The 9950-nt window shown below is 33.5% G+C and overlaps 1 protein-coding gene across 1 annotated transcript in view; it reads right to left on the minus strand.

The window, feature by feature from the left end:
- Positions 1-9950, minus strand: part of LOC144963139 (ribonucleases P/MRP protein subunit POP1-like) — a 31701-nt gene that overhangs the window by 7781 nt on the left and 13970 nt on the right. The window lies entirely within an intron of this gene.

A 9950-nucleotide genomic window follows, 5' to 3' on the forward strand; every position in this document is an offset into this window, starting at 1 on the left:
AACATTTAAAAGATGAGAATACGGAATTATGTTTTAAAATGTAAATTAGGGTAAACATGTTATTAAGGTGACACTACAAAAGGATGCAATTAAACCTCTGGTATATTGTGACGATTGCGAATCCATTCGTAGTCAATCACTAGAAAAAAGGTAATGTTCCCGCGAGTGTGTATAGAAAGAGAGAGAGAGAGAGAGAGAGAGAGAGAGAGAGAGAGAGAGAGAGAGAGAGAGAGAGAGATTGTCTGTGTGTGTGATTATTATTTGTTTCTGATATTAGATTGTATGGGTGTGGGGTGTGGGTGTGGGTGTCGGTGTGTGTGTGTGTGTGTTTGTGTGTGTGTGTGTGTGTGTGTGTGTGTTTGTGCCTGCATTTGCTAGTATTTGCATATTTCTTTGTATACACGTTCTGCCTGTTCACGCATGTATCGTCAGCCGCAATTACTCTAGATATCATCCATTAATATTCATGTATTCTTGTGTTTCTCGTCCAACATATATTGAATCAATCACTGGTGTATGTGAAAGAGATACTTGGGACACGACAAGTGACAGCCTTTAATCTATATATTTTGCCGACAAAGAATAGGGGTAGATAGATGGAGTCATCATTTGTACCTTTAACCATCAATTTCAGAGGTCTGATAAAATTTTGTTTTTATTTGGACCGCCTTACAGTAACGCAATGTCATTCACTCTAACATACAGCATCAAACTAAGCAATATGATTATAAAATGATATATATTAAAAAGAAACGTTGCGAAATCTGCGTTATCACTCCACAGACTCAGATATGCCCCCCAGAAAAGGGTGCCGACTATTCAAAAGATTGTACTTTAATTCAATACAAGAATCTAGAGGCAAGAGTAATTCAAGAGTGCGCTGCCGCTTATTGTAAACCATCAAGTCACTGAAAAACACTTAAGCATTTATATAGTGCAATATCCACTAAATTATGTACTCAAAGCGCTTTACAAGGGCTGCCATGCATGCAGCAACTCTTCACACGACGTACAAGACATCACACTTTCAAGCGAAATAACATTTGTTTGGTTGTTTGTTTTTGTGATGTTGTTATTTGTTTGTTTGTTTGTTTTTTTGTTTTTTTTTTGGTTTGTTGTTTTTTTGTTTGTTTGTTTGTTTGTTTGTTGTTGTTGTTGTTATGTTTTGTTTTTTTTGTTTTGCTTTTTGCATATTTTTTTTTTTTTTTTTTGGTTTTGTTTTGGGTTTTAATGCTCTATCGACACTTATAGGCCCTTCAGAGCCAGTAAACAGAAAGATAATTGGTGAAAAGTTGTAGATCTGAAGTTAAATACACCAAAGAAAAAGTTTGACAAGGGGGACCAGTTCAAAAAGATACAAGAGGATTTCATGATAATTCCATCAATGTGCCTATTTTGAATCTATCTTAAAGTCCCATTAAGGTAAAAGCAAAGAAAAAAAATCATTTCTCAATACACCTGACTGTATCCCTCTCAGCTTAGGAACGCCGCCAGGACCAGGGGAAAAAAGGCACTGTCAATCCAGAACAAAGACAGAATGAACATCGAAAGGGAAAACAGATATATTTTTCTTCGTCATGGACACATCTATTAACGGTCAGACCCTACTCATTTTATGTCTAAGTACTATGAGAGAATGTGGGTAAAGAAACTTTTTCAAAGACTCAACTCGCCAAAAGAGGGACTCTAACCAGGAACCACCGGCCAGAAGGCGAGTGTCATACTCACAGACAACAAAGCCACAAATTGATTATGCTGAACAAAATGGTATTTGTGGAAAAGGGTTCATTATATAATATGATTCTCTCATCCTAATTTTAATTTTTTTGCATAATTTATGCCTCTCATTGTTGAGTAAATAAAGGACCCAGGCTGGATGCGAGAGAAAATGCATGTGAAGTGTTAGGTATGTCAATATTCAAGGCTGTGCGGCATAAAATGCGCCTGCATATTTTCCTTATCAGCTCAATTTTCAAGCACAACAAAACACATGCTCGTTGCGATAATGGAAATTATAAGTGGAAAACAAACATGAAGAACAGATTGTACAGCATGACGTCATTTCCGCTGCACGTGCAAGAGTGAGCTCTGGATGCTAGTGGGAGGCGTGGCAGATTCTTGGTTATGAGAACAACAATAGTATAAAATTTTGTTATCAGAAATTGGAAGTGCATTTCCGTGTCTCAAAAAAAATGAAAAGAATTAGCAATAATAATTGCAAAGAAAAGAAAAATAAGAGTAAATAATAAAGTATGTAACAATATTAAAAGATATGTGACAGACCCCTCAACCTTGTGTATGACGGGTTGTGTCGATTTCAAAAAGAGAATTTAAAGTAAAACGTTCAGAAATGTGACCAAATTGATACCAAGCTGCTAGAAGCTGTGGACTGTTAAAAGTACCAAATAAACAAAAATGAATATTACAAGGTTTTTTTAAAGACCAAAATACCAAACACGGAACGTTTTTGGCTAAAAATCATTCTTCAGCCAGCAACCAAAAAACAAAACCAATACAAACATAAATATATTACTTAAAAACCATAAAAGTGACCTTTATATTCAGAAAGGTATTAGATGGTGGTATACAAAATTTACAGGCAAGCATATTAGACTTCGGTAAATTTTATTTTTTTGTTTTGTTTTTTTTTTGCTTTTCTTATTAAAATGTACTTCTTTTTTTCACAATTATAGAGTCTCGAATTTAACTATTTGATATTTAGAATTATTATTGTGGGCAGGATATCATTACGCCTCAAAATCTATTTATAGTAACACAGGCTACAGGCTGGAAAAAATGTGTCTTGAACTCCTTCGCTTTTTAAATACTAAGATTGCTATTGCTATTGTGTTATAGAAATGATGGACTTTCTCCCAAAAACGCAAGGCCTATTCATAAATTCCTTTCAGCACCTATATCCACACAGTACACGCGCAACCATACACTTAATCAATCACACAAAACACACAGACGCAGATAGTAATATAGATAGATAGATATATATATAGAGAGTGCTAGAAAATAAAAGGCCCCACTTTGGAGATCTGTCATTTTAAAAGTAATAATAGTAGACACTTGTCTAGTAAAGCTCTTGCTCGTGTTTTGCGTTTTCTCTTGACGTTTTCAGACTTTCTGCTGGTTTTGAATCGCTTGAAAAGGCGGAGATTAAGATCTTTTTTTTTATAATCTGCTGTACGGAAAAGTCACTTGTGCCTAGGACACCAGCAACTTCTCGATTAGAGAGATGGGATCCAGGATTGTCTTCTTGAGACAGAACAGCATCTTCCACACAGTCGATATTTGCCTCTACCCTCGCTGAACGGGGGCGGCCACCACCTTTTTTCAATGAATTGACCCTTCTTTTCCTATTTTTGTAATGATTTTGTTAACCGTCCTGACTGATCATTACTTATTCGGAAACTCTCGAACTATCTTTTTACCAGTCCAAACCTTTTCCTCGAATAATGCTTTAATAACACTTTTATCTTCCTCAGAATAAACCATGGCTGTTAGTAGGGCTGTGCGGGTACCCGGGTCCTACCCGGGTACCCGGGTATTGCAGAATATTTCGGGTACCCGGGTAGAGTCCTCGGGTATCCGGGTATTTTTCAATTTCTCTTTAATACGTTATTTTATTGGTTTATAGAATATAATTCAATCATATTTAAGTTTTAAAAAACTATCCGTAATCAAAATAAAATTATTGATTACATTATGGGCTTTCCAATAGCTAGGAATAAGTTAGGAATCAACCTGATTCCAAGAAGTCAACTTTCTCTCGGAAATCGAAACTAATGAAGGTCCTTCCAAGAACTCGAGATGGGGACCATAAAAACACCCCCCAGCTATTGTTTTCACACACACACGACATTGCGACGCTGAGTAATTAATCACGCATCTGTCACTATGTCGTCCCAGACAAAATCCCTTTCATGGAATTATTTTGACAGAAAAGATAAAAACGGGAGAACTGATCTCTGCTAAGAGAAGCTGTCTCGGTGAAAGCCACATTGACAAGTTGATCTTTTTGAACAAGAATTGCTAATGAAGGAAGTTTTTTTTTTATACCCTTTTGCCTTGATTTTCTCAATCGTTGAGTTGTTGCAAAGTCTTTAATTTTTGTTTTGATTCTTAATATTTTGTTATATCTTTTTCTACAGTTTGTTCAAATAAAGATATGCTTTAAAAAACAACAACAAAAATACAAAAACCAAACAGACAAACAAAAAAAAAACCGCCATATCAGCCACCCCCCCCCCCCCTCCCCTTTTCATGGCGGGTACCCGGGTAATTGGGAAACATTACCCGGATCCTACCCGGGTAATAAATTACCCGGGTAGGAACAGCCCTAGCTGTTAGTTGTCAGTTTTAGGAATTCTCCTTTCTTGTTTTGATTGTGTGTTCAACACAGTGCAAATGCGTACAATGAAACAGGAAGTAAACGGGGTGAGCTGCACCCTACCCTTGCGGCAAGATCTTGCCCAGTGAATCGACAGGACGTTCAAAGTAATTCATGACGCGAATTTCTCGAACTCTTGATATGACAATTTTTTTGTGATATTCTTTGAACAGCTATAACTCTTGAACCTTTCATTCATTTTTCTTGAAATTTGAGATTCGTAAAAACAAGTTGTTTTTTTTTCACAGTCTGCAAAATTTTGTGATGATTTAAAAATATTATCATAGTTTTAAAGAGGTCTACTTTGAGGCCTTTTATTTTCTCGCACCTGATATATATATATATATATATATATATATTATATATATATATATATATATATATATATATATATATAAATATATATATATATATATATATATATATATATATATATATATATATAGAGAGAGAGAGAGAGAGAGAGAGAGAGAGCGAGAGAGAGAAAGAGAGAGATGGATAGATGAATAAATAGATAGATGGTTATAGATAGATAGATAGATAGATAGACAGATAGATAGATAGACAGATAGACAGATAGATAGATAGATAGATAGATAGATAGATAGATAGATAGATAGATAGATAGATAGATAGATAGATAGATAGATAGATAGACATACAAAAAAATACGTTGGTAGCTATGGTATGTATAGATAGTATGCAGATGACGTCACTCAGGCCTTTGTTATTGTTCTTGCCATCCGCGTTTGTGAGTTGTTCTCACTAAACTGTATTAACCAGACTATAAAAGTGTGGTGTAGCAAATACATATGTAAAGGCTTGTGATCTTATATAGCGATTTTTATTGCGTTGTTTAACAATCCAACTTACATTTTCACAAATTGCAACCAAACAAATTCTATGTCCAAAAATATTCAAATAAAAGATGGTGAGCACAAAAGGTTTAAAGTGTGCAGCTCATGGTCAAGTTGAATCCTGAATCAAAAGGTAGAATGAATCCCGTTTGATCAGAAACACTGTTTTATATCCTATTGTAAACTGTCCCACAATTCCTTTCACCAAAGGTCAGTTTTACGCCTAAATAATCAAAGGTCGTACGCCTAAATAATCCGTACGCCCAAATAACAAATACGCTACGCCCAAATAATATCGTACGCCTAAATGATAAATACCAACTATAACTTAATGCTTTTATCCCCAAATACCAAGTAACACCGATCAAAGAAAGTAATTTTCTAGTATTCAATATAATGACCAATCCTTTAACTTTGGAACGTAAAACTGTCCTAGACTACTCAATATAATGACCAAGTTTAACTGATATACAAGCACTGTGAACTCATTAAACCCACTTGCTATAAGCTAACTCTCTTACATACGCCCCTTTCTTAGAATTTAAATTGACTTTAAAACAATTTCAATTCAAAAAAATTACAGTGAGAGATTAAATATATGTAATGTCCAACTAAAATGTAATAAATAAATGTTAAAATGAAAATACTTATACCAGTTAAATATTTAAAAACTTTAAACTTTAAATTCAAAAACACCAAAGTTGATTACAACATTCATATATATCAATTATAGGTTTTATAGTATTACAACATTGATAAATTCACAAACATCAAATTTGATTACAGCATCTAAATAGATATATATATATCGATTATAGATTTTTTTTCTTTCAAATTACAACATCAACAGTAAGGTATCTATCATTTAAAAGTGATTAAAATTAAAATTTACCAACACAAAAGTTGATTAAACATTTATATATTTATCGATTATACTTTTTAAGGCATTACAACATTGACACTAAGATATCAAGTAATTAAAAGTTCAAAGAAAAAATATCTTATCACCTTAAATTCCATCTTCATAGCAATAAAAGTGTTTAATTCTCGTCATATCCCATCACACATAAATAGTATTGCGTGAAAAAGGATGGTTCAAATTCCATTTGTGATATACTCACGTTGTCTTATTCAATCTCAAATTCAACTCTTTACGACATGGGTGATAATCTCAGCTTCCATGTATGTTTACTCATTTACTGACATATCAAAACCAGTACCTTGTATATTCCCTTATATTGTATGATTCCATTTAAACAACATTATTACATTAATTCCTACTTATAATATGTGGTACAAATAATGTATTATAGACATCTAAATCCATATACGAAGGATTACATTTCAATTAGTAATAAAAAAAAATATTTAAAAAATAAATCATAATAATAGCATTATCATCATTTTAAAATTCAAGTTGAAGTTATTATCATTCAGTGTTCATTGTTGATGTTTCAATTTTTTAAGCTTTTTAAGTCATCAGGGTGTAGTTTACAACTTCATTGATATCAAATTGTTCTTTGTGGTCATCCATCAGAGGTCACATTTCTCAGTAATCCGTTCGTTTTGAGAATGGTCATCCTGTAAAAATTGTCAGTAATTGTTAATTAAGTCATTGTCTCCATTTAGAATGAGTTTTCATGTAATGAAAAAAATATATCAACTATAAGAGTTGAGGTGATTGTATCTAGTCTACGTGTTGCATTGTTGTGTGTGTTGTGGTCACTGAATAGCCCAAGTGTCATAAATTCAATTTAATTATTGTTAATTAATTAAAAACTTTTTCCTCTGTAAATGTCTTCGAATTATCACCATAATGTCTTCACATTCAAATATTTAGTGTTTAATAAATAATCAGACATTAGTCTGTCCGACTTGTTCACATCACATATTTAGTGTTTAGTAAATAATCAGTCATTAGTCTGTCCGACTTATTCATATTTAGTACAGTGTAAATAACTAAATAAGTAAAATCTAACACAGTATGTGATTGTGGGCTGTTACTAAAGTGACCAACTTTTGTAATTAGTGTGTTGTATTTGTTCGAGTCTTTTGAATTTGGACGAAAAAAGACTCTACAGGTAGCAAACGTATGCTTAACCTGTTGGGTTGTTTCTTGGTCTTGTGACGTCGCTGTAATCCATTCATCTCCGGCATCTGGGTCGATTCTCCTCGTTGATATTTGTGGTTGTCTTGTGTATATGTTGAATCTCATTGTAGATGAAATTGTAAAAATTCAAGATTAACTGTGTGCGAGATCTTGAATTTAAATGAAGTTTGACTTATCCAGCAAGTCAAAAGAAAGTTGTGAACTCAGCCATGTGTTGACACAGAGTTCGTGTGTAGTAGTCGACAGAGGTCGTGTGTTGTAATTGTCTGTGTTTGTTGATCGAGTTTTGATGAGGTGGCATGTGAGTACACACCAGGTAGATGATGTAATCTGTAGAGTACCGGTGGGTGATGTGAGTCCACACACCAGGTAAAGGATGTAACAATAACGTAGTCTAGTAGACTATGTAGTAGGGTCGAATAAGGTCAACAATATTTTCGTTATTTGAACGCAGGTTGTTGAATATCATACGATAATGAATCCAAGGAATCGCTCATGTGGCGTTTTGCGATACTTTTTCCTGCATTGTCTTATATACATATATAGCCTTTATCTTTTACAATGATACTAAGACAGGCGTTATTATAATATTCAATGTTTATAAGTTGTAGATATGGGGGCTGCTCACACTTGTATATTGACATAAGTTTAAATTTGAATACGCTCACCACTGCATATGAAGGAAGTAGTATTGTTCACAATTGGACATCGTTTTTGTAAAAACAATCGTATCTTGAACGTTTATGTAATTATTGACATCGTACATCGTTGGGTATTGTTGTCGTAGAAGTAAATACAAGCAATCCAATTGTTCAATAAAGAATGTAAATATAAAAAGGTTCATGGAAGAAATCTGTGTTGATACAGATATTATTTTATGAATTCTGTCAAGTTTGTATAAGTTGAAAGGTACGATGTAATTGAGGTTGCTGTGTAGTTTGTAGTCTGTAGATTGTGTTGATTCTGGACGTATCAATGACGTAGTGTTTTGTCGAGATGCTTACTCCATTTCAAGGTATTCGTGGATAGACCAAAGGGATTAGGACATTTTCCGACCTATGTTGTGGTTGTGTTTGAGTTGCCTCTGTCGTTGTCATCAGCGTTCCCGTTATGACCGATGGTTGCAAGTGTCCTCTTTCGTGATGACTGTATCATGTTTTAGTGCAAACACTACTTCTGCCTTTGATTAACTCGAATTATTCCCCTTAGAAAATCCCTAATTTAATGAAATATGATTTTGTTTATGTTATCGTAGCACTTCCTACCATTTCAACTGATTGCCGAATGATTACACACTTAAGATTTGACAATTGAACATAACTTCTTCTTCAACTCAGTTACACACTTTATGATATAAATGTTAAATTCAAACCACGCAGTAAATATTGATTACAATTACAACAGCGAATCTATAGGAGAAAAATATGATAATCAAAATATTTGCAGAAACGATATACACTCTGGTCAATAAAAATTCAATGTTTCGCGCCTTTGCCCTCGGCTTATAAAAATATTCATATAACTCATTGCGACGTTATCTCGCGCCTCTTAATATAGCATTGATAATTGTGTGCGCTTTAACCACGCGCATCGTATTTATAAAAATTATCCGCCTTCTGTATCATTTCATAATGTTAAACAATGCGCTTTAATCAAACGCAAAATAAAATATTCCCGAACGCCTATTCCTGCGTCTCGTAATTTAAATCATGTGCACTTTAATCACGCGTCTTACATCATTGCGCTTATTTACCACTATGCATTAACAGCATTTTACCATATGGGTTACTTATAATTCGCTGATTCATACAAGTTAACACTTGTGTCACAAATATCATCAGCTCACATGACATGGTAATGCATTTTCAATATTTTGTTATTCTTCCGTAATAACATTTTAACTCCATTACAAGACATCAGTCTTTCATAATAATTAATACTCCGTCATTTTATTTGTTTCTCGACTTTAAACAAAAGTCCGTTATTCCGTTATTATGAGAATATGTCTCCTTTAAAATCACGATGAACGCGTTTCAAAAAAACTAAACAAAACAACGATGACTCATATTCCGCATAAATCATTTCAATTAATTTCCAGTGATAAAATCCAAATGTCTTATGTAATCTATTATAACGCCATGTCTCATTACACAACTAAAATAAGCTCTGTTGTCGATACTTGGCTGCGTTACCACACATTTATTACCAAGAATACAAACAGATATAAAACTTGCTCTTTGTCATGAACCCATGAATCTCAAAGAGTCAATATCAACCTACCAATTCATCCCTATTGACGGGAGAGAAAATAAATCAATGTATGTTGTAATATAACAATAAATACATAAGACATTTTTCATTATCAAAACTTAGAATTTACGTGTTTTTATTGCCATGTCTTCTTGAGTCATTTTGACAGAAAATATAACGTAACAACATAAATAATGACCAACTGTTTATGTAATTCAACAGCAACATACAAAAATTGAAATAAAATCGACACATCTTTGTTACTGATATTAACAAAACATTGCCATTAAGGTACAAATTAATATTCGAAGATCTATTCCCAAACCCTTTATTG

This window comes from Berghia stephanieae, chromosome 1, assembly GCF_034508935.2.
Source record: "Berghia stephanieae isolate SIO BIC M18660-M18661 chromosome 1, UCSD_Bste_1.3, whole genome shotgun sequence".
Taxonomy (NCBI): domain Eukaryota; kingdom Metazoa; phylum Mollusca; class Gastropoda; order Nudibranchia; family Aeolidiidae; genus Berghia; species Berghia stephanieae.